The sequence below is a fragment of the Coregonus clupeaformis genome, chromosome 29, assembly GCF_020615455.1.
Source record: "Coregonus clupeaformis isolate EN_2021a chromosome 29, ASM2061545v1, whole genome shotgun sequence".
NCBI lineage: Eukaryota > Metazoa > Chordata > Actinopteri > Salmoniformes > Salmonidae > Coregonus > Coregonus clupeaformis.
In genome coordinates this window covers 839980-855838 of record NC_059220.1, presented here as the reverse complement: position 1 = coordinate 855838, position 15859 = coordinate 839980, and positions in this window count along the sequence as shown.

Sequence of the window (15859 nt, the reverse complement as noted above, 5' to 3'; positions counted from 1 at the left end):
GTCTTGGCTGATTTCTTTTGATTTTTCCATGATGTCAAGCAAAGAGGCACTGAGTTTGAAGGTAGGCCTTGGAATACATCCACAGGTACACCTCCAATTGACTCAAATGATGTCAATTAGCCTATCAGAAGCTTCTAAAGCCATGACATCATTTTCTGGAATTTTCCAAGCTGTTTAAAAGCACAGTCAACTTAGTGTATGTAAACTTCTGACCCCCTGGAATTGTGATACAGTGAATTATAAATAAAATAATCTGTCTGTAAACAATTGCTGGAAAAATTACTTGTGTCATGCACAAAGTAGATGTCCTAACCGACTTGCCAAAACTATAGTTTGTTAACAAGAAATTTGTGGAGAAGTTGAAAATGAGTTTTAATGACTCCAACCTGAGTGTATGTAAACTTCCGACTTCAACTGTATGTTCTAATGTTAACCCTTTACCCACCTAGTCCTGTTATAATGTTAACCCTCTACCCACCTAGTCCTGTTATTATGTTAACCCTCTACCCACCTAGTTTGGTTATAATGTTAACCCTCTACCCACCTAGTTTGGTTATAATGTTAACCCTCTACCCACCTAGTCCTGTTATTATGTTAACCCTCTACCCACCTAGTCCTGTTATTATGTTAACCCTCTACCCACCTAGTCCTGTTATTATGTTAACCCTCTACCCACCTAGTTCGGTTATTATGTTAACCCTCTACCCACCTAGTCCTGTTATTATGTTAACCCTCTACCCACCTAGTCCTGTTATTATGTTAACCCTCTACCCACCTAGTTCGGTTATTATGTTAACCCTCTACCCACCTAGTCCTGTTATTATGTTAACCCTCTACCCACCTAGTCCTGTTATTATGTTAACCCTCTACCCACCTAGTCCTGTTATAATGTTAACCCTCTACCCACCTAGTCCTGTTATTATGTTAACCATCTACCCACCTAGTCCTGTTATTATGTTAACCCTCTACCCACCTAGTCCTGTTATTATGTTAACCCTCTACCCACCTAGTCCTGTTATAATGTTAACCCTTTACCCACCTAGTTCGGTTATTATGTTAACCCTCTACCCACCTAGTCCTGTTATAATGTTAACCCTCTACCCACCTAGTCCTGTTATTATGTTAACCATCTACCCACCTAGTCCTGTTATTATGTTAACCCTCTACCCACCTAGTCCTGTTATTATGTTAACCCTCTACCCACCTAGTCCTGTTATAATGTTAACCCTTTACCCACCTAGTTTGGTTATTATGTTAACCCTCTACCCACCTAGTCCTGTTATAATGTTAACCCTCTACCCACCTAGTCCTGTTATTATGTTAACCCTCTACCCACCTAGTCCTGTTATAATGTTAACCCTCTACCCACCTAGTCCTGTTATTATGTTTACCCTCTACCTACCTAGTCCTGTTATTATGTTAACCCTCTACCCACCTAGTCCTGTTATTATGTTAACCCTCTACCCACCTAGTCCTGTTATTATGTTAACCCTTTACCCACCTAGTTTGGTTATTATGTTAACCCTCTACCCACCTAGTCCTGTTATTATGTTAACCCTCTACCCACCTAGTTCGGTTATTATGTTAACCCTCTACCCACCTAGTCCTGTTATTATGTTAACCCTCTACCCACCTAGTCCTGTTATTATGTTAACCCTCTACCCACCTAGTCCTGTTATAATGTTAACCCTCTACCCACCTAGTCCTGTTATTATGTTAACCCTCTACCCACCTAGTCCTGTTATTATGTTAACCCTCTACCCACCTAGTCCTGTTATTATGTTAACCCTCTACCCACCTAGTCCTGTTATAATGTTAACCCTCTAGCCACCTAGTTCGGTTATTATGTTAACCCTCTACCCACCTAGTCCTGTTATTATGTTAACCCTCTACCCACCTAGTCCTGTTATAATGTTAACCCTCTACCCACCTAGTCCTGTTATTATGTTAACCCTCTACCCACCTAGTCCTGTTATTATGTTAACCCTCTACCCACCTAGTCCTGTTATTATGTTAACCCTCTACCCACCTAGTTCGGTTATTATGTTAACCCTCTACCCACCTAGTCCTGTTATTATGTTAACCCTCTACCCACCTAGTCCTGTTATTATGTTAACCATCTACCCACCTAGTCCTGTTATTATGTTAACCCTCTACCCACCTAGTCCTGTTATTATGTTAACCCTCTACCCACCTAGTTCGGTTATAATGTTAACCCTCTACCCACCTAGTTTGGTTATTATGTTAACCCTCTACCCACCTAGTTCGGTTATTATGTTAACCCTCTACCCACCTAGTCCTGTTATTATGTTAACCCTCTACCCACCTAGTCCTGTTATTATGTTAACCCTCTACCCACCTAGTTTGGTTATAATGTTAACCCTCTACCCACCTAGTTTGGTTATAATGTTAACCCTCTACCCACCTAGTCCTGTTATTATGTTAACCCTCTACCCACCTAGTCCTGTTATTATGTTAACCCTCTACCCACCTAGTTTGGTTATAATGTTAACCCTCTACCCACCTAGTTTGGTTATAATGTTAACCCTCTACCCACCTAGTCCTGTTATTATGTTAACCCTCTACCCACCTAGTCCTGTTATTATGTTAACCCTCTACCCACCTAGTCCTGTTATTATGTTAACCCTCTACCCACCTAGTCCTGTTATTATGTTAACCCTTTACCCACCTAGTTTGGTTATAATGTTAACCCTCTACCCACCTAGTTTGGTTATAATGTTAACCCTCTACCCACCTAGTCCTGTTATTATGTTAACCCTCTACCCACCTAGTCCTGTTATTATGTTAACCCTCTACCCACCTAGTACTGTTATTATGTTAACCCTTTACCCACCTAGTTTGGTTATAATGTTAACCCTCTACCCACCTAGTTTGGTTATAATGTTAACCCTCTACCCACCTAGTCCTGTTATTATGTTAACCCTCTACCCACCTAGTTCGGTTATAATGTTAACCCTCTACCCACCTAGTCCTGTTATTATGTTAACCCTCTACCCACCTAGTCCTGTTATTATGTTAACCCTCTACCCACCTAGTTTGGTTATAATGTTAACCCTCTACCCACCTAGTCCTGTTATTATGTTAACCCTCTACCCACCTAGTTTGGTTATTATGTTAACCCTCTACCCACCTAGTTCGGTTATAATGTTAACCCTCTACCCACCTAGTCCTGTTATTATGTTAACCCTCTACCCACCTAGTCCTGTTATTATGTTAACCCTCTACCCACCTAGTCCTGTTATTATGTTAACCCTCTACCCACCTAGTCCTGTTATAATGTTAACCCTCTACCCACCTAGTCCTGTTATTATGTTAACCCTCTACCCACCTAGTCCTGTTATTATGTTAACCCTCTACCCACCTAGTTCGGTTTTGCCCCCATAGCTGCTGTCATATTAGCCTCTCAATCACTCTCCTAGATTAGCAATGGCACCCTATTCCATATATAATGTATTTTGACCAGCAGTACTGCACTATGTAAGGAATAGGGTGTCATTCTCTGGTCTAAAGTAGTGCACTATATAGGGAATAGGGTGTCATTCTCTGGTCTAAAGTAGTGCACTATAAAGGGAATAGGGGTGCCATTCTCTGGTCTAAAGTAGTGCACTATATAGGGAATAGGGTGCCATTCTCTGGTCTAAAGTAGTGCACTATATAGGGAATAGGGTGCCATTTGGGACTCAGACTCTAGTATCACTGTCACGCCCTGGCTCTGGGGACTCTTTAATGTTGAGCCAGGGTGTTAGTTTCTATGTTGTAGTTTCTATGTGTTTATTCTAGATCGTTTAGATCTATGTTGGCCAGGGTGGTTCCCGATCAGAGGCAGCTGTTGCTCGTTGTCTCTGATTGGGACCATACTTAGGCAGCCTGTTTTGCACAGTTCATTGTGGGATCTTGATCTGTATAGGTTTGTGTTGGTGAACCTTTAGACTTCACGTATCGTTTTGTTGTTTTGTTCATGTGTTAAAGTACTCATTAAAAGATGTACGCCTATCACGCTGCGCCTTGGTCCGGTTCTTACGACGATCGTGACAGAAGATCCCACCAAAGAAGGACCAAGCAGCGTGTTCAGGAGCAGACACCGGGAAAGGAACTGGAGAAGTTGGCGATGTCCCAGGTGGGCGAATGGTGGTCTTGGGAGGACATGTTCACGGGCAAAGGGCCATGGGCAAAAGTTAAAGCCCTGGCGAGAGAGGAGGTACGGCGCCAACCGTGCCGTCGTCGGACAGGCGAGAGGCAACCCCAAGAAATGTTTTGGGGGGGACACACGGCATGGACGACGGGGCTGCTGGAGGCAGCTACAGGGCGAGTTTGTGGACTAGGAGAGGAGGCCACCAGGTTACGGGGGCCATTGGTCATGAGGGGGAAGGAGGGTGTAGAGGCACGGCGAGAGGTACTGGGGTGTGTTACCAGTCCGGTCCGGCCCGTTCCTGATCCCCGCACAAGGCCAGTGGTGTGTGTTCCCAGTACGGTCCGGCCTGTTCCTGTCCCTCGCACCAAGCCTGTGGTGCGCGTCGCCAGCCCGGTCCGGCCTGTTCCTGTCCCTCGCACCAAGCCTGTGGTGCGCGTCGCCAGCCCGGTCCGGCCTATTCCTGCTCACCGCACCAAGCCTGTGGTGCGCGTCGCCAGCCCGGTCCGGCCTGTTCCTGCTCCCCGCACCAAGCCTGTGGTGCGCGTCGCCAGCCCGGTCCGGCCTGTTCCTGCTCCCCGCACCAAGCCTGTGGTGCTCGTCGCCAGCCCGGCCCGGCCCGTTCCTGCTCCCCGCACCAAGCCAGTGTTGCGCGTCGTCAGCCCGGTCCGGCCCGTTCCTGCTCCCCGCACCAAGCCTGTGGTGCGCGTCGCCAGCCCGGTCCGGCCTGTTCCTACTCCCCGCACCAAGCCAGTGGTGCGCGTCGCCAGCCTGGTTCGGCCTGTTCCTGCTCCCCGCACCAAGCCAGTGGTGCGCGTCGTCAGCCCGGTCCGGCCCGTTCCCGCTCCCCGCACCAAGCCAGCGGTGCGCGTCGTCAGTCCGGCACGGTCCGTCACCGGTCAGCTGCTCCACGCCGGAGCCAGAGCAATCCGCTCCACCGGTGTTCAGTCCAGCTCCGGCCAGCAGGGCCAGACCACGAGGGCGAGAGAGAGAGTGGTGGTCACGCCCGGAGCCGGATCCGCCTCCGAGGCGGAATGCCCACCCGGCCCCTCCCCTGTTGGGTTTATTTGTCGCGGTCGCAGTCCGTGCCTTTGGGGGGGGGTACTGTCACGCCCTGGCTCTGGGGACTCTTTAATGTTGAGCCAGGGTGTTAGTTTCTATGTTGTAGTTTCTATGTGTTTATTCTAGATCGTTTAGATCTATGCTGGCCAGGGTGGTTCCCGATCAGAGGCAGCTGTTGCTCGTTGTCTCTGATTGGGACCATACTTAGGCAGCCTGTTTTGCACAGTTCATTGTGGGATCTTGATCTGTATAGGTTTGTGTTGGTGAACCTTTAGACTTCACGTATCGTTTTGTTGTTTTGTTCATGTGTTAAAGTACTCATTAAAAGATGTACGCCTATCACGCTGCGCCTTGGTCCGGTTCTTACGACGATCGTGACAATCACAGCAGGACTCAGTCAGTCATCTAACTTCAGTTTACAGCATCAGCCTCAGAAACCAACCAGATCAGCTTCACTACATCACCCAGTCTGGAAACCAACCAGATCAGCTTCACTACATCACCCAGTCTGGAAACCAACCAGATCAGCTTCACTACATCACCCAGTCTGGAAACCAACCAGATCAGCTTCACTACATCACCCAGTCTGGAAACCAACCAGATCAGCTTCACTACATCACCCAGTCTGGAAACCAATCAGATCAGCTTCACTACATCACCCAGTCTGGAAACCAACCAGATCAGCTTCACTACATCACCCAGTCTGGAAACCAACCAGATCAGCTTCACTACATCACCCAGTCTGGAAACCAACCAGATCAGCCTCACTACATCACCCAGTCTGGAAACCAACCAGATCAGCTTCACTACATCACCCAGTCTGGAAACCAACCAGATCAGCCTCACTACATCACCCAGTCTGGAAACCAACCAGATCAGCTTCACTACATCACCCAGCCTGGAAACCAACCAGATCAGCTTCACTACATCACCCAGCCTGGAAACCAACCAGATCAGCTTCACTACATCACCCAGTCTGGAAACCAACCAGATCAGCCTCACTACATCACCCAGTCTGGAAACCAACCAGATCAGCTTCACTACATCACCCAGTCTGGAAACCAACCAGATCAGCTTCACTACATCACCCAGTCTGGAAACCAACCAGATCAGCTTCACTACATCACCCAGTCTGGAAACCAACCAGATCAGCTTCACTACATCACCCAGTCTGGAAACCAACCAGATCAGCTTCACTACATCACCCAGTCTGGAAACCAACCAGATCAGCTTCACTACATCACCCAGTCTGGAAACCAACCAGATCAGCTTCACTACATCACCCAGTCTGGAAACCAACCAGATCAGCTTCACTACATCACCCAGTCTGGAAACCAACCAGATCAGCTTCACTACATCACCCAGTCTAGGACTGTTTAAACCAACCCCTGGACTAGGAGTGTTTAAACCAACCACAGAACTAGGAGTGTTTAAACCAACCACAGAACTAGGAGTGTTTAAACCAACCACAGAACTAGGAGTGTTTAAACCAACCACAGAACTAGGAGTGTTTAAACCAACCACAGAACTAGGAGTGTTTAAACCAACCACAGAACTAGGAGTGTTTAAACCAACCACAGAACTAGGAGTGTTTAAACCAACCACGGTATTGCTTCAATTTATTTATACGGACAGATAATACACCCCAAAGTCACGGATTCTGCCGAGGCTGCCCCTCCTCCTTGCTCGGGCAGGCTTCGGCGTTCGTCATCACCGGAATACTAGCTGCTGCCGATCTATGTTCTATGTTTCTATGTTGCACCTGTTGTCTGATTGTTACACACCTGTTGCCCATTATGTGATCACTCCTTCCCTATTTAACCCAGTGGCTCCCAATGTGTTTTGTGCGTGTTTGCTTTTCGTTTCGTGTGACGTTGGTTAGCGGGTTTGTTCCTCCCTGTGTGGAGGTGTTTTGTATTGGTTTCTTTACTTATTCAGTAAAGTACGTTTCTTACGAGTTTCTGTGTCCTGCGCCTGACTTTGATCCACCGCATTACACTGACACTCGTGACATAAACACACACCATAAAATGGAGTCAGCAGGTACAGTCGGTCCGTCCGGATCGTGGGAGGAACGTATCCAACGGCAGGCAAGCAGAATCCAGGCTCTCGGCACCGCTATGGAGAGGGTGATGAATACTATGGACCGTTGGGAAAGAGGTGGCCTTCCTACACCTCCTCCAACCACTCAACCACCCATACCACAGTCCACCCCTTCGCCACCTGGGCCCAATGGGATTCGGCTCTCGCTCCGAGGGCATATGATGGTACACCAGCCGGGTGTCAGGGTTTCCTTCTCCAGGTAGAGCTCTACCTGGCAACCATTCACCCGGCGCCCTCGGGATACGAGAGCGTGTCCGCCCTCATCTCCTCTCTGTCGAGGAAGGCGCTCGAGTGGGTCAACGCCGAGTGGGGAGGAATTGACGCTACATCGGTCCGCTACGAGGATTTCACCCACTGCTTCCGGGCGGTATTCGATCATCCACCGGAGGGGAGAGCGGCGGGCGAGCGTCTGTTCCACCTACGACAGGAGAGGAGGAGCGCCCAGGATTTCGCGCTGGAGTTCAGGACTCTGGCAGCCAGCGCAGGATGGAATGAGAAGGCCCTGATCGACCACTATCGTTGCAGCCTAAGGGAGAACGTTCGGCAGGAACTGGCCTGCAGGAATTCCAATCTCAACCTGGACCAACTGGTGGAGATGTCCATCAGGCTGGATAACCTGTTGGAGACCCGCGGACGTTCTGATCAGGGCCCATTCATTCCATCCCCCAGCACCTCCGACCCTACCCCCATGGAGCTCGGAGGTGCTGCGCTTAGGGAGACCAGGAGAGGGGCCGTCCCCTGCACCAACTGTGGCCGCAGAGGACCCACTGCGGGCCGGTGCTGGGGAGGGTCCCCAGGGGGTCGAGGCAGTAGGCAGAGCACTGGTCAACCATCTCAGGTGAGTAGGCACCCGACTCACCCAGAGCTCCCTGTTGGTCAGCTGTGTATAGAGGTTGTTTTCCCAGAGTTTTCTCCTCATTCCAAGCATAAGGCGCTAGTAGATTCAGGCGCAGCTGGGAATTTTATTGATCATCAATATTCATATAGTTTAGGGATTCCCACTGTTCGTGTTGATGTGCCCTTCCCTGTCCACGCATTAGATAGTCGCCCGCTAGGGTCAGGCCTAATCAGGGAAGTTACCGCAACACTCTTAATGAGGACGCAGGGGGGTCATGAGGAGAGGATTAGTCTCTATCTGATTGATTCTCCTGCGTATCCTGTGGTGTTGGGACTTCCCTGGTTAACCACTCATGATGCCACTATTTCTTGGCAACAGAGGGCTGTCAAGGGATGGTCACGTCAGTGCTCAGGGAGGTGTGTAGGGGTTTCCTTAGGGGCTACTACGGTGGAGAGTCCAAACCAGGTTGCACATTCCTTCCGAGTATGCCGATTTGGCTCTCGCCTTCAGTAAAAAGAGGGTGACTAAATTACCACCCCATCGTCCGGGGGATTGTGCGATAAATCTCCAGGTAGGCGCTGCACTTCCCCGGAGTCACGTGTATCCTCTGTCACAAGCGGAGAAGGCGGCTATGGAAACATATGTCTCTGAATCTCTGAGACAGGGATACATTCGGCCTTCCACTTCACCTGTTTCCTCAAGTTTCTTTTTCGTGAAGAAGAAGGATGGTGGGTTACGCCCGTGCATTGATTACCGTGGGCTTAATCAGATTACTGTCAACTACAGCTATCCCTTACCTCTGATAGCTTGTATGACGGAGTCACTGCACGGGGCGCGCTTCTTCACGAAATTGGATCTCAGGAGCACGTACAACCTGGTGTGTATCCGGGAGGGAGATGAGTGGAAGACAGCATTTAGTACCACCTCGGGGCACTATGAGTACCTCGTCATGCCATACGGGTTGATGAATGCTCCATCAGTCTTCCAATCCTTTGTCGATGAGATTTTCCAGGATCTGCACGGACAGGGTGTAGTGGTGTATATTGATGACATTCTCATATACTCCGCTACACGGGCCGAGCATGTGTCCCTGGTGCGTAAAGTGCTTGGACGACTGTTGAAGCATGACCTGTATGCCAAGGCGGAGAAATGCCTGTTCTTTCAGGAGTCCATCTCCTTCCTAGGATACCACATGTCCGCGTCTGGGGTGAGGATGGAGAGTGACCGCATTTCGGCCGTGCGTAATTGGCCGACTCCAACCACGGTGAAGGAGGTGCAGCAATTTTTGGGGTTTGCCAATTACTACCGGAGGTTTATCCGGGGCTTTGGTCAGGTAGCGGCTCCCATTACCTCGTTGCTGAAGGGGGGACCGGTGTGACTGCAGTGGTCAGCTGAGGCGTTCAATAATCTGAAGAACCTGTTTACCTCGGCTCCAGTGCTGGCTCATCCGAATCCCTCCTTGGCTTTCACAGTTGAGGTGGACGCGTCGGAGGCTGGGATAGGTGCTGTACTTTCCCAGCGCTCGGGCACACCCCCCAAGCTCCGCCCCTGTGCGTTCTTTTCGAAGAAGCTCTGTCCGGCGGAGCGCAACTATGATGTGGGGGACCGGGAGCTGTTGGCTGTGGTCCAAGCCCTGAAAACGTGGAGACATTGGCTTGAGGGGGCTAAACACCCTTTTCTCATTTTGACTGACCACTGCAATCTGGAGTACATCCAGGCGGCGAAGAGGTTCAACCCTCGCCAGGCAAGGTGGTCCATGTTTCTAAACCGTTTTGTTTTCACCCTTTCTTACAGGCCGGGCTCCCAGAACGCTAAGGCAGATGCTCTGTCCCGACTGTATGACACGGAGGAGAGTTCCGTGGAGCTCACTCCCATACTTCCGGCGTAATGTCTGGTGGCACCGGTGGTGTGGGAGGTGGACGCGGACATCGAGCGGGCGTTGCGTAACGAACCCTCTCCTCCCCAGTGTCCAGAGGGTCGTGTTTGCGTCCCGCTGGAGGTCCGTGATCATTTGATCTATTGGGCTCACACGTCACCCTCCTCTGGTCATCCTGGCATCGGTCGGACAGTGCACTGTCTTAGTGGGAAGTACTGGTGGCCCACCTTAGCCAAGGACGTGAGGGTTTATGTTTCCTCCTGCTCGGTGTGCGACCAGTGTAAGGCTCCTAGACACCTGCCCAGAGGGAAATTGCAACCCCTACCCGTTCCACAACGACCGTGGTCCCACCTATCAGTGGATTTCGTGACAGATCTTCCCCCTCACAAGGGAACACCACGATCCTGGTCGTTGTGGATCGGTTTTGTAAGTCCTGCTGCCTCATTCCTTTGCCCGGTCTCCCTACGGCCCTACAGACTGCTGAGGCCCTATTTACACACGTCTTCCGGCACTATGGGATACCTGAGGATATAGTGTCTGATCGGGATTCCCAGTTCACCTCGAGGGTTTGGAGGGCGTTCATGGAATGTCTGGGAGTCTCGGTCAGCCTTACCTCAGGGTTTCACCCCGAAAGTAACGGGCAGGTGGAGAGAGTCAACCAGGAGGTGGGTAGGTTTCTGAGGTCGTATTGCCAGGACCGGCGGGGGGAGTGGTCGGCGTTCCTCCCCTGGGCAGAGATAGCCCAAAACTCACTCCACCACTCCTCCACTAACCTTACTCCATTCCAGTGTGTTTTAGGTTATCAGCCCGTTCTGGCACCTTGGCATCAGAGCCAGATCGAGGCTCCTGTGGTGGATGAATGGTTTCGGCGCTCGCAGGAGACCTGGAACGCTGCCCATGTGCGCCTGCAGCGGGCCATCGGGCAGCAGAGGGCGAGCGCCGACCGCCACCGCAGTGAGGCTCCCGGTATATGCACCGGGGGACCGGGTCTGGCTCTCGACCTGAAACCTGCCCCTTCGCCTGCCCTGCCGGAAGCAGGGTCGGCGGTTTGTGGGGCCATTCAAAGTCCTGAGGAGATTGAACGAGGTATGTTATAGGTTACAGCTTCCTCCTGAGTATCGTATTAACCCCTCGTTCCATGTGTCTCTCCTCAGGCCGGTGGTAGCTGGTCCACTCCAGGAGTCCGAGGTGCGGGAGGTTCACTGGACATCGAGGGGGCGCCGGCGTACTCGGTCCGTTCCATCTTAGATTCGAGGCGTCGGGTGGGAGGCCTGCAGTATCTCGTGGAGTGGGAGTGGTACGGTCCGGAGGAACGGAGCTGGGTTCCCAGGAGGGACATTCTCGACCCCTCCTTGTTAAGGGATTTCCATCGTCGTCATCCTACTCGCCCTGCTCCGCCTCCTCTTGGCCGTCCCCGAGGCCGGTGTCGACGCACGGCTGGAGCCGCGCGTCAGGGGGGGGGGTACTGTCACGGATACGGCCGAGGCTGCCCCTCCTCCTTGCTCGGGCAGGCTTCGGCGTTCGTCGTCACCGGAATACTAGCCGCTACCGATCTATGTTCTATGTTTCTATGTTGCACCTGTTGTCTGATTGTTACACACCTGTTGCCCATTATGTGATCACTCCTTCCCTATTTAACCCAGTGGCTCCCAATGTGTTTTGTGCGTGTTTGTTTTTCGTTTCGTGTGTCGTTGGTGAGCGGGTTTGTTCCTCCCTGTGTGGAGGGGTTCTGTATTGGTTTCTTTACTTCTACAGTAAAGTACGTTTCATAGAGTTCTGTGTCCTGCGCCTGACTTCGATCCACCGCATTACACTGACACTCGTGACACCCAATCACACTACGATAAGAGCAGCGACTTCATGAAGCACACTCTAACTTCATGTAATGAGGATAATAACTTCCAAAGGAAGATATAATTAAGTCTAAGGCAAAGAGTAGGCTTCCCCTCTGACTCGAATGAAAACCACATAGGCTCCACTAGCTACATAACAGCTGCCAATATGCAGTATTTAAAGAAGTGCCATTATTTATTGAGTGCAAGCTATCTCCTAAATTATTCCTCTGCTCCCAGCCTCATCCAAATGCACACCACCCGGTGTGAATGGAAGTCCTTTATATAACATGATAAAGTAGGCTATTGCTATGTACTCTATATACTTTGGACAAAACATTAAGAACACCTGCTCTTTCCATGACATAGACTGGCGGGTAAATCTAGGTGAAAGCTATGATCCCTTATAGATGTCACTTGTTAAATCCACTTCAATCAGTGTAGATGAAGGGGAGGATACTGGTTAAAGAACGATTTTTAAGCCTTGAGACAATTGAGACATTGTGTGCCATTCAGAGGGTGAATGGGCAAGAAAAAATATGTACGTGTCTTTGAACGGGGTATGGTAGTAGGTGCCAGGCGTACCGGTTTGTGTCAAGAACTGCAACGCTGCTGGGTTTTTCACCCTCAACAGTTTCCCGTGTGTATCAAGAATGGTCCACCACCCAAAGGACATCCAGCCAACTTAACACAACTGTGGGAAGCATTGGAGTCAACATGAGCCAGCATCCCTGTGGAACGCTTTGGACACCTTGTAGGGTCCATGCCCCGACAAATTGAGGCTGTTCTGAGGGGGAGGGGGGGGGGGGGGGGGTCCAACTCAGTATTACGAAGGTTTTCTTAATGTTTTGTACACTCAGTGTATATATAACTACTGTATATGATGAAACTGTGTTAACATCTTCTCTGAGGTTCTTCACTAAAAGGGGGAGATGTCCTAGTGTGAAGGGTTCAGTCAGTCATGAGCCAGATGTATGACCTGTATCACTGACTAAACATGTTAACTTGACTGACGTCCCTCTGCCTCATCCTTGCATCTAGTAATGTAAGAGCTATCACATGCTCTCCTCTCCTCTCATCTCCTCCCCTCACCTCACCTCTCCTCTCCTCTCCTCTCCTCTCCTCTCCTCTCCTCTCCTCCTCTCCTCTCCTCTCTTCTCCTCCAGTAAACCACTGACAGATATATACAGAGGCACACATCCAGGTGTGAGCAGACAGAATGTTCTCCTGGTCTCTGTGCATCACAATGTGACAATACAATGACACTATGAATCACCTGTATAGACTGTTGTCCAGGCACCTTATAGAGCAGTGGTTCCCACCAGGGGTAATGGTACCCTGGGGGTACTGGGACCCTGGGGGTACTGGGACCCTGGGGGTAATGGGACCCTGGGGGTACTGGGACCCTGGGGGTACTGGGACCCTGGGGGTAATGGGACCCTGGGGGTAATGGGACCCTGGGGGTACTTGGCCTATCCACAGGGGTACTGGGACCCTGGGGGTACTGGGACCCTGGGGGTAATGGGACCCTGGGGGTAATGGGACCCTGGGGGTACTGGGACCCTGGGGGTAATGGGACCCTGGGGGTACTGGGACCCTGGGGGTAATGGGACCCAGGGGGTAATGGGACCCTGGGGGTAATGGGACCCTGGGGCTACTGGGACCCTGGGGGTAATTGGACCCTGGGGGTACTTGGCCTATCCACAGGGGTAATGGGACCCTGGGGGTAATGGGACCCAGGGGGTACTGGGACCCTGGGGGTAATGGGACCCTGGGGGTAATGGGACCCTGGGGGTACTGGGACCCTGGGGGTAATTGGACCCTGGGGGTATTTGGCCTATCCACAGGGGTAATGGGACCCTGGGGGTACTTGGCCTATCCACAGGGGTAATGGGACCCTGGGGGTACTTGGCCTATCCACAGGGTTAATGGGACCCTGGGGGTACTTGGCCTATCCACAGGGGTAATGGGACCCTGGGGGTACTTGGCCTATCCACAGGGGTAATGGGACCCTGGGGGTACTTGGCCTATCCACAGGGGTAATGGGACCCTGGGGGTACTTTGCCTATCCACAGGGGTAATGGGACCCTGGGGGTACTTTGCCTATCCACAGGGGTAATGGGACCCAGGGGGTATTTGGCCTATCCACAGGGGTAATGGGACCCTGGGGGTACTTGGCCTATCCACAGGGGTAATGGGACCCAGGGGCTTTTTGGCCTATCCACAGGGGTAATGGGACCCTGGGGGTATTTGGCCTATCCACAGGGGTAATGGGACCCTGGGGGTACTTTGCCTATCCACAGGGGCAATGGGACCCTGGGGGTACTTTGCCTATCCACAGGGGTAATGGGACCCTGGGGGTACTTTGCCTATCCACAGGGGTAATGGGACCCTGGGGGTACTTTGCCTATCCACAGGGGTAATGGGACCCTGGGGGTACTTTGCCTATCCACAGGGGTAATGGGACCCTGGGGGTATTTGGCCTATCCACAGGGGTAATGGGACCCTGGGGGTACTTTGCCTATCCACAGGGGTAATGGGACCCAGGGGGTATTTGGCCTATCCACAGGGGTAATGGGACCCAGAGGGTATTTGGCCTATCCACAGGGGTAATGGGACCTTGGGGGTATTTGGCCTATCCACAGGGGTAATGGGACCCTGGGGGTACTTTGCCTATCCACAGGGGTAATGGGACCCTGGGGGTACTTTGCCTATCCACAGGGGTAATGGGACCCTGGGGGTACTTTGCCTATCCACAGGGGTAATGGGACCCTGGGGGTACTTTGCCTATCCACAGGGGTAATGGGACCCTGGGGGTACTTTGCCTATCCACAGGGGTAATGGGACCCTGGGGGTATTTGGCCTATCCACAGGGGTAATGGGACCCTGGGGGTACTTGATTATACCTCTGTCTGTTCACACAGAACCACTGTTCTAGATTATTCCTCTGTCTGTTCACACAGAACCACTGTTCTAGACCTCTGTCTGTTCACACAGAACCACTGTTCTAGATTATTCCTCTGTCTGTTCACACAGAACCACTGTTCTAGATTATATTTCTGTCTGTTCACACAGAACCACTGTTCTAGATTATACCTCTGTCTGTTCACACAGAACCACTGTTCTAGATTATTACCCTGTCTGTTCACACAGAACCACTGTTCTAGATTATTACCCTGTCTGTTCACACAGAACCACTGTTCTAGATTATACCTCTGTCTGTTCACACAGAACCACTGTTCTAGATTATTCCTCTGTCTGTTCACACAGAACCACTGTTCTAGACCTCTGTCTGTTCACACAGAACCACTGTTCTAGATTATTACCCTGTCTGTTCACACAGAACTACTGTTCTAGATTATTACCCTGTCTGTTCACACAGAACCACTGTTCTAGATTATACCTCTGTCTGTTCACACAGAACCACTGTTCTAGATTATTCCTCTGTCTGTTCACACAGAACCACTGTTCTAGACCTCTGTCTGTTCACACAGACTCTGTTCTCAGTCTCTTAAAGGGGAGATTCAGTAATTCTTGGATGAGCTGAATCTCTCCTCTACTTCAGTTTTCTCCTCAATTTAGACACCTTGGTTGGAGAGAGACGTAGAAGCAGTGATCCCTTCCCTATGTCCGTTTGGATGCCATGGCTGTACCTCTCTGGTCTGTCTGTTCACATAGACTGTTCATCTGTTCATCTGTTCTACCTTAAAGAAAGGTTGGCAGGTAGCTTAGTGGTTAAGAGCGTTGTGCCAGTAACAGAAAGGTCGCTGGTTCTAATCCCCGAGCCGACTAGGTGAAAAATCTGTTGATGTGCCCTTGAGCAAGGCACTTAACCCTAGTTGCTCATGTAAGTCGCTCTGGATAAAAGCTAAATGACGTAAATCTAAAGACTCTACCATTCTCTGTCTGCCACAGTACCAGGCTCTGTCTGCCACAGTACCATTCTCTGTCTGCCACAGTACCAGGCTCTGTCTGCCACAGTACCAGGCTCTGAGGGA